The sequence below is a fragment of the Triturus cristatus genome, chromosome 1_2 (genome assembly GCF_964204655.1).
Source record: "Triturus cristatus chromosome 1_2, aTriCri1.1, whole genome shotgun sequence".
NCBI lineage: Eukaryota > Metazoa > Chordata > Amphibia > Caudata > Salamandridae > Triturus > Triturus cristatus.
Window position 1 is genome coordinate 333,432,980 of NC_140580.1, and position 9,613 is coordinate 333,442,592.

At 45.5% G+C, this 9,613-nt stretch overlaps 1 pseudogene; it reads left to right on the plus strand.

The window, feature by feature from the left end:
• Positions 1-530: 530 nt before the first annotated feature.
• LOC146867270 (dnaJ homolog subfamily B member 1 pseudogene) lies at positions 531-1,522 on the plus strand (annotated as a pseudogene).
• The last annotated feature ends 8,091 nt before the right edge of the window (positions 1,523-9,613 follow it).

The following is a 9,613-nucleotide window of genomic DNA, read 5'->3' on the forward strand; positions in this document are numbered from 1 at the left end:
TAAAACTGAAATCTTACCACTGAATGCCTCTTGTTACCATTATATGTTTCACAAGAAAATTTTCACATGGTGTCCCCAAAGGATTAAGTCAGGGGTGGGGGAATCATAACGCCCGACGCCCGAACCATGTTGTTTTTATTGATGGGCAAGAAGATTTATTGTCTATTATGTCCGACGGACAAGTAGACATTAAATCACGTTAATACAACAGGCTGTGGGCACTCTGGGGCTCACAGCCAATCCGAAGCTTGCAGAGAGCCTTTGGAGGCATCGGATTGGCTAGCAGCCCATGACTGGGCTCTAGCCAGTGATTGGCTGGGGGAGTGAAACGTCACTCAGCCTCTGCAAGCAGTAGGCCATGGCCGCCACGAGGCTCGCAATCAGGTAAAATAAGCAGTTTTGCCTGCTACAGCATTGCTAGTATTTGAAAGTGTGAGGTTGGATGCTCGCATAAAACTATACTGTACTTGAATTGTGTGATATTGTGACAGAGGTGCAGCGATTTTCTTTTATTTATTTTTTTAGCAACCATGGGTAAAAAGATTAATTAGTACAAAAGCCTATGCTTGGCCCGCCTTGGCGCCTCAGAAGAGGACGTCAAAAAAGCGTATCGCAAGCAGGCGCGCTGTGCTACCACCCTGACAAAAACAAGGAGCTAGGCTCTGAGGACCGCTTCATGGTGATTGCAGAGGCCTCAGACGTGGTTAGTGACCCCAAAAAACGAGAGTTCTTCGACAAGTACAGTGAAGATAATTATGAAGGGCGTGGGTGGCGGGCTCTGTGGACCCAATGGCCGTCATTCAGTTACACTTTCCACTGCGATCCTCATGCTATGTTTTAGGCCGCAATCCTTTTGATACGTTCTTCAGTCCACGGAACGCAACGAGCACATGGAAGTTGATGACCCATTTGTCAGCTTTGGGATGGGGGTCGGTGGATTCGGTAACGGGTTTTCTGCGGGCTCGGCGATGACGTGATCACGTCAGCAAAAAGCAAGACCCTCCAGTAGTGCATGCGCTTAAAAGGTATCTTGATGAAATCTACACCGGCTGCAGCAGTAAAATGAAGATTTCTGATAAGCGCCTGAATCCAGACGGCAGAACTGCACACTCTGAAGGACGAGATCGTAACCTTACTAAAATCAAGAAAGGGCACGAAGATTACCTTCCCTAATGAAGGAGATGAAACACCCACAAACATTCTCTCTGATCTAGTCTTTGTTCTGAAAGATAAACCCCATCTAGTCTTTAGAGGGAAGGTTCGGACATTATCCACCCAGCAAAAATCACCCTGAGAGAGGCGTTCTGTGGATGTAACTGTTAATGCCCCGACCGTGGACAGCAGGACCATCCGACCGTCTTCAAGGACGACGTAATTGAAACAGAGAATCCCAGGCGAAGGCCTCCTGCCACCCAAAGCCCCAGAGCAGCGGGGCGACCTCATCCTCAAGTCTAAAGTGAAGTTCCCAGACTGAATTACTCCTTCCTCAAAGGAAGTACTGGAGAGGATACTGCCTGCATAGCCACAACGCAGACAAGACAATCGAACCGGAAAGTTGGTGTTTGTTTTCAGCCAATATCTGGCAGGAGAGGGTGCTGTATGGCCTGAAGAAAAACTGTAAAAAGTAAGTCATACAGAAATATTCAATAGTAACAATAAGCACTTTGTATTAAAACGGGTTTCATGTTAAGTTTTTATCTACTGAGCCTGACCAAAGTTAGTCTCAGTGTGTGTGAAACTTGGGGTTGCATTTTGGCAAGCTGTTGTTTTTTCACTGATATACAGCTGGGTATCATGACTTCACTCTGCACCGAGGGTTAGGTACTTGTAAAATATTTTAAAAAATTAAATCCATATTCATATAGCGCACTTGAACATCTGCATAGTGGATAAATGTTTGTTAAACACAATAAGCCAGACAGCAGAGGCGCAACTAGAGCCACATTTTGGGGGGGGGGGCTAATCTTCCAGCCATAGGCAGAGAGTGGCGATGCAGGGGCTCTAAGAAGGGGTGAAAACACAATAAAAACCTTGTTAAAGAGTGAATCAATGGTCTTTGAAAGACGTGTGAAGTACTCAGGTACTGTGTGGGTGCCCGGGAAGCTGTCTCAGCCCGGGCTGACACACACGAGGGGGAGGGGGGAAGGGAGTGGGGACTGAAGCCCTTTGACCCCAATGGGCATTGCGTGCCTGCCATACAGGGATACCATTTCTCCTCACTCACTAGGACCAGCTGAGTGAGGGGTGTTCTCAATGAGGTGAGAAAGCACTTATTTGTGAAGTGTCAAAGTCGCTATCAGATGTTACTGGAAGGGGAGAGGTTTGAACTTTCCCATCCTTTGCATGGTCTTTTAAGAGGGTTGGAATGCTTTCATTTTTTAAATCTTTTCATCTCTGGTAATGTCCATTTTCAGGTGTAAGGGCCTTTGTTTCTGTGGAGCTTCTGAGAATCGTGGGCAGTGTCTCTGTAAATCTCGCCTCTTGTAAGTAATCTTCTTAATACAGTGAATAAAATATTTTTTTAAAGCATTGCTAGAGTGTTCAAAAGGTTATTTTTTTTAGCAGATCGCTCTGAATAGAATAGAACTGCTGTGACGGACCGTGTGTACGGAGATACCCTTGTGGCTGCAGGAAGCTCGGGCTCCCATCGACCTCATCGCTGCTATTGGAGCAGTACCTACAGCGCACCTTTCCTTTGGTGGGAAGAGCAGATTCAAACTCCCTTTCACACCAGACGTGTGACAGAGATGCCAGATTGGGCAATTTCCCTTACAAATGGGTGATTTTTTCCCATTTGTGCTAGAAAATACTCAATTGGCCAGTGCCTTCTATTTTTCAAGCTTAATTTGGCCCATTGTGCACATTTTTTTAAGCTGCGGCGGCGCCTCAGCATCAGCACTACAATTTATCATTCTTGAGCTGCCAGGCTTGCAAAAAATTGAAAAGGACAATGGCATTACTGCATGATGGGTAAGAAGGTACCCTAGAGGGAGGCGCAAAGCTGGCATTGCATTTGCGGGACTCATGAAGTACTGGGTTTTTAAAACCCAGCGGTGCAGGGGAACACACCCTAAGACTTCGGGTTCTTCCTGTTTCAGACCCACAGAAACACAGAGTCTTCTAGGTGAAGTCAAAGATCTTGTTTATTGGCTGCAGACCAATTACAGGTATCCGAGAAGTACAACACAATGTATGTTCTCAGGAGACTGCTTGAACTTACAGAAACGGGCTTCTCCTTATATACAAAATATCATGCTTCAGGCACACATTCCTCGTTTTACGATACGGTCATTCATGTGTATTCATTACAAACGAAAAGGCAGAGTCATGATGACCATCCCACATTCCAGTTCGGCCAGCCCACAATTATTTACCCAGCGAGGCTCAGATCCCTCGTCAGATATCAGCAGACCCCAATAAACACGGTCACCTCCTGTTGGTAAAACAAGCCATAAAGTAGGAAGAGTTAGGTGTGAAAGAGATTAGCCGGAGGCTTGTGTGGATGAAAAGGCTTTATGGTGCGTCAAACCCTGATGCTAATCACAGGTGGCCGTAGGACGGGGAGCTCGTGGGACCAGACTGACCTGGGGCGGTGAAGCCAAGTCGCACAGGTCACAGAGAAGTCAAAGGAAGGCACATGTGTTCGTAAGGCCTGTGCTCGTCCTTAATGTGTAGCCTATGTGAGGGCAACCATAAGATGGCCACCGCTCTAAGATGGAACCCACGAAGTCAATGTGAAATATCGTATACAAAGTGCGTTTATCAAAGAAATGTTATGCAAAGCACTTGTACATACCGCATTGGTCATTCGCGGTTTGCTAATACCGGAATAGACAGGGGTAGGGCCTTGCCGCCTACGCGGTCCCAAATTTTCAAGTACCACAGACCCTCCTATTGCCCTTACATAGGCAATAACTATACTTATATTAATCCGAGTCCAGGTCTATATTCATAAAGTCATGGAGATGTTGCTGTAGCATCATCCTATTACTTAGCACGTCCCTCGATACAGGTTTCCTTACACATAATGTAGCACAGAGGCCACATATCGCAGGAGCACACTGTATACACAGACAGAACAGGAAAAGAATGGCTAAGATCATTCCAATGACCATCAGAATCTTCCAACCCCATGCAGATATCAGTCCCCAGAACCACCCCATCAGTGACCAATCTCCTTTATCCACGTGTATAGATTCAGATATTTTATGCAGTTTGGAGATGGCTTGATAAACTGTTGGAGCGTTATCTGGTATGAAAATGCAACAGCTAGATTGGATGACCTTACATACCCCACCGCGGTCTGCAAGTATGACGTCTAGAACCATACGGTTCTGCAAAGTCATGAGGCGATCCGCTTGGAGCTCAGCTGTCAAATTACCAAGGGCACCAGCCGTTACATTAACTGTAGATTCAACCACACGAGTCAGTTGTCTCAGGTTCCTACTATTGACCATAGGTCCCCAAAACGGCAGGAAACCCAAAAAGGAGTCTCCTGCTTCCTGACCGGCAGTATCCTCCTGACTAATCACGCCTCTCACAACTCTGGTCTTGTGATAATCAGAGGCAGCAGTAAATGTTGGCGGTAGCAAGTTTGCAATATAACATGTGCCCGAGAAATCAGGGGGCAACCATGTATATACTCTGTCATTGCAAACAAAATATGTACCCTTGGCAGCCAAAAATGCAGGGGAAAACTGTGATGGAAAAGTGTATGTTTCGGTACAGTCACTTTTCCCCAGTTGAGCTCTTGGATTCTGACCATTACCTTGTAAACAGAACCGACCTATGTGGGGTACGACCCAAATTGGGGATGAGATTTTTCGCTGCCTTTCACCCAGACTAATGCTGTACCCTGTCGCGTTCCAACCTACATAAGCTCGCAATTCATCCTTGGGAATAGATGAGTATGCGTCGATATCTCTGCTCATATCAGCAACTCCTTTCATTAAGGCCCTATTGTTTGTGCTAGGTCTGATGGTTGTCGTGGGGAGTAGGCATCTAACGCAAAAAGAAACATGGTCTGGAATGCCCATGACGATCCATTATAGCTACACGGCAGCACTAGATATGGGATACCCTTATTAATGGTATGTGGCATTAACCCACACACCCAGCAATTGGTTGTATTCATAACTAGCTGGTGCTGGTGCAGGAGCTGAATAAACGAGTTGTTTACAAACTCAGACCGTCTAGCTTGTTCGTGTTCAGGCAGAGGGTGGAAAGAGTACAAGGAGACAGTAGGAGGAGGTATAGGCTGTTCAGTGGGTGCAAATGGCTCTTGAGAGGAGAAGAATACAAATCCTACAGTAAACACCATCATACTACATAGTATAAACAGACACAAAAAAAATACAAAACGTTTGCTCTTCATTATTTTACATATTTTCGTCTTAAAGTTCATTTCCTCAGCGGGTCTCTCCATCTTGAAAAATTCCATCCTCTAATCGTGCCGCTCGCGGCGGGTAAGTATCTTCTGCTAAGGAGTACGCCTGTCAGCCCAGGGAACGCCCTAGACCAACCAGAACCGTTGACCTAACGTCTTCGGCTTGTACCCCAAAGTCTTGGCACCGCGACCCTGAGGCTGAACCGATAAACAAAAATCAAGAAAGTCCTTCAGATGGGAGAGCTATAATATCGGAAAATAGTAAGGGAAGGGAATTTTTATTTGTCCATAGGCCTTGGTCTCAGGTTGTAGCGGTTTCTGCCAGGTACTGATTGGTCTTGAAACAAGAGTTCAGGCTCTGTGGTGTCCAAACAAATTGACGGCGGCACAGCTTCTTGCAAAATATCGTTACTTTCTTGTTCTGAAGTTGTGCCTCTTATGCGTGCATCACTGAATGGCACAAAACGGGGGACAGTGTCAGTTTCAGAATCGGCGATACCCTCCTGGACCCACCGGTCATATGGTAGAGGCAAAGGGATCCGTTTGCAGTGGGCGCCGTGAATCCAATTCTTTTTCCCTTTCACTCGAACCGCTGATCTTGTTGATAGAAGTACGAGGTGAGGGCAAATCCAACGGGGCTCATCGTTGCTCTTTCGCTGAAAGTTCTTCACAAGCACCCACGAGCCAGGATCAATATGGTGTCCTGGAGCTTCAGAGGCCTGGGGCAGAGTATCGTGCACCTGTTGGTGTAAAACACGCAATTTAGCCGTCAATTCATACAGATAGTCAAGCAGTGCTGGATGTTCGATTTCGCTGAATTTTGTCGGTCTTGGCACACCCCATACATTGGCCGGGCAGCCAAAAACCACTTCATATGGACTAAGTCCCACTCGTGAATGCACAGTCATTCTTGTGGATAGGAGTGCTAAAGGCAGAGCGTCAGGCCATTTAAGACCGGAGCTCGCCTGGATTTTGGCCAGCTTGAGCTTCAGAGTGCCGTTGTAGCACTCTACTAATCCAGCTGATTGGGGGTGATTTGCAGCGTGAAATTTCTGCTTTATACCTAAACCCTCACACACATTCTTCATCACTCGACCCACAAATTCACTCCCATTATCACTCCACACCATTCTTGGCATTCCAAACCTAGGGAAAAATTCTTTCACAAGGGCTTTGGCTGTGGATAAAGCAGTGTTGTCTTTTTAGGGGATATGCTTCTATCCATTTTGAAAAAGCGCAAACAACAACCAGTACATATTTCAAGTTGTTGCACCTTTCCATGTGGATAAAATCTAGCTGCAAAACCTCACATGGATATGATGGAGGCGCAAAATGACCAGCTGGAGTTGGGGTTCCCCTACCAGGGTTGTATTTCAAACATACCATACAATTCTTGACCACATTCTCTGCACACTTGGGAATTCCAGCGTTCTGCCATACTGGAGCCAACAACTTACAGATTCCTTTCACACTAATATGTGCCATTCCATGTGCCATAGTAACCACTGGAAGCACATATGCATCAGGTAGTAACCATCACCGATGTTCTGACAAATCAACCCAACAACCATTCTCATCCAATTTACCCGTACTTTCTCTCCACTTGCTCAACTCTTTCTCTGTGGCTTCAGCTTGAAGGGACTTCACACTCTCTATCGTGTCTTCGCACATTCCAACATCACCAACCCATCTTGCAGGGCCTGTAACATACATTCGAGTCTTCACATCTTTTGCTGTTTCTTTCGCGATTTCATCAGCAAATGCATTACCACGACCAACATCATCAGTGACTTTCTTGTGCGCACTGCATTTCATAATCGCAACTTGTAATGGTAAGGTCAGTGACTCAAGGAGATCATTCACCAACTTGCCATTCTGAATTTTAGCTCCATGTGAAGTCAGGAACCCACGTTCTTTCCACAATCGCCCAAAACTATGAGCCACGCCAAAGGCGTACTGGCTGTCAGTATATATGTTCACTTTCATTCCTTCAGACAACACGTATGCTCTTGTAAGGGCAATTAATTCTGCTGCTTGAGCTGAATTATGTGGCACACGTGCAGTTTCAACAATCGTGTGCAAAGTCGTGATAGCATATGCAGCAGTCGTATCACCATTCGGAAGCTTGAAGCACGAACCATCCACCCATAGGGTACCATCACACTCAGTCAGGGGAGTATCTTTAAGATCCACTCTCCCTTTTGTCTCTTCTTCTGTTCTAAACAAACAATCATGCTGCTCAATCTCATCTATGTCAGCTGGAATCGGCAATAATGTAGCTGGATTCAACGTGTTGCATCTCTTTATGTGTATATGATTTGCCAACAGTGTCAATTCGTAACCTGACAATCGAGCACTAGTTAAGTGCTGTGTCTTGGTCCGGTTTAACAATGTGTCCACAGCATGTGGAACCATAACAATCAATGTGTTATCCATTACCAATCCAGCAGACTGTCGAATAGACATAGCTGCTGCGGCTGTAGCTCTCAGACAACTTGGCAATTCCCTCGCTACCGGGTCCAAGGTTGACGAAAAATATGCGCATGGACGTGGTCTGTCGCCAAAAGGCTGTGTTAACACTGATAATGCGAAACCGTCCATTTCATGAACATACAATGTAAAAGGCTTGCTGTAGTCAGGAGTACCCAACACAGGAGCTGAACATAATGCATCACGTAATTCCAAAAAACTTTGCTGACACTCTTCAGACCATGGGACAGGATTCGGTGTGTTTTTACAGGTTAATGCTAACAAAGGTTTTGCCAGCAAAGAAAAATTTGGTATCCAGTGCCTACAGTATGAAGTAATGCCCAAGAAAGCACGCACTTCTCTCTGTGTTCTTGGCACGCTTAATTGTGCAATGGCTTGAATTCTTTCTGGGGTCAGTTTCCTTCCCTCCTTCGATAAGAGATGACCTAAGTAGGTCACTTCTTGTCGACAATATTGCAATTTGGAGAGAGACACTTTATGATGAGAGGCAGACAAATGGCGCAATAATGACAATGTAGCTTCTTTACAAATCTTTTCAGTATCCGCGGCGATTAGTAAATCATCAACGTACTGAATAAGGATAGCGCCACTAGGTAAAACAAGTGCATCAAGCTGCGCTTTTAAAGCCTGACTGTATATTGATGGACTTTCACGGTAGCCCTGTGGAGCGCGTTTAAAGCGGAAACTTCGACCTCCTAAACTGAAGCCAAAAATGTCCCTGCTCTCTTCTGCAATTGGGATGCTAAAGAAAGCATTCTTTAAATCGATCACTGAGGACCATGCAGCGGAAGCTGGAATCATAGTTAACAAGGCAGTTATATCAGGGACAACTGGAAACTGTGGCACAACAATCTTATTTACCTCTCTAAGATCAATCACAAATCTGTAAACAGGTGGCTGAGAAGGGTCCGTACGTTTTAAAACAGGTAAAACAGGACTATTGCAAACGTTGCCTCTTGTCTCTTCAATTACACCCTTTTTAATCAAATCACTGACAATTGCTAACAATGCTTTCTGACCTTCATTGGAGATCTTGTACTGGGGAATGCGTGGCAATCTGACATTGGCCTTTAAAGTGACTACATATGGCGGTATTTCCAAGAGACCCACATCATTGGGACCAGTAGCCCAAAGGACATCTGGAAGGGATGACAATTCAGGTGGCAATGCATTCTTTGACACGTACATCGGGGAAATCACTTCCCTACCTAATGTAAGTTGTACTCCTGAGGGGGAACAATATAGCGTCGCATGCAATCTTTTTAACAAATCTAATCCTAACAGATTTTCACCACAACCTGTCGTTAGGATAAGGGGTGCTTTTAGCTCACAGGGTCCAACAGAAAGTGGCATAGGACTAGAAATCGGGTTCCTAACTGGGGCGCCAGAAAAACCTACTGAAACATTCATTTCGCCAGACAAAGGCGCGCCAGGGAGTTTTGAATGCATAATTGAACTCTTTGCAGCACCAGTGTCCAGCAGAAAAGGTTCTGTTACACCCGCTGTGGTCACCTTAACATATGGTCCACTCTGATCCACTGGCACTGAAACAACTCCCTCTCTCTGTCTATGGCTGTCCTAGTAATCATTACCTTCCATATTGTCGTCTTCTGCATAATAATCATTATTATAGTACTGAGCTGTATTACCAGTTGCATTGGCTTGCTGATCAAAGCTATTTATCGTATTTTGAGGCGGAAGAGGACGCGCGTTCTGGGGAACATTTCCACGCCCTCT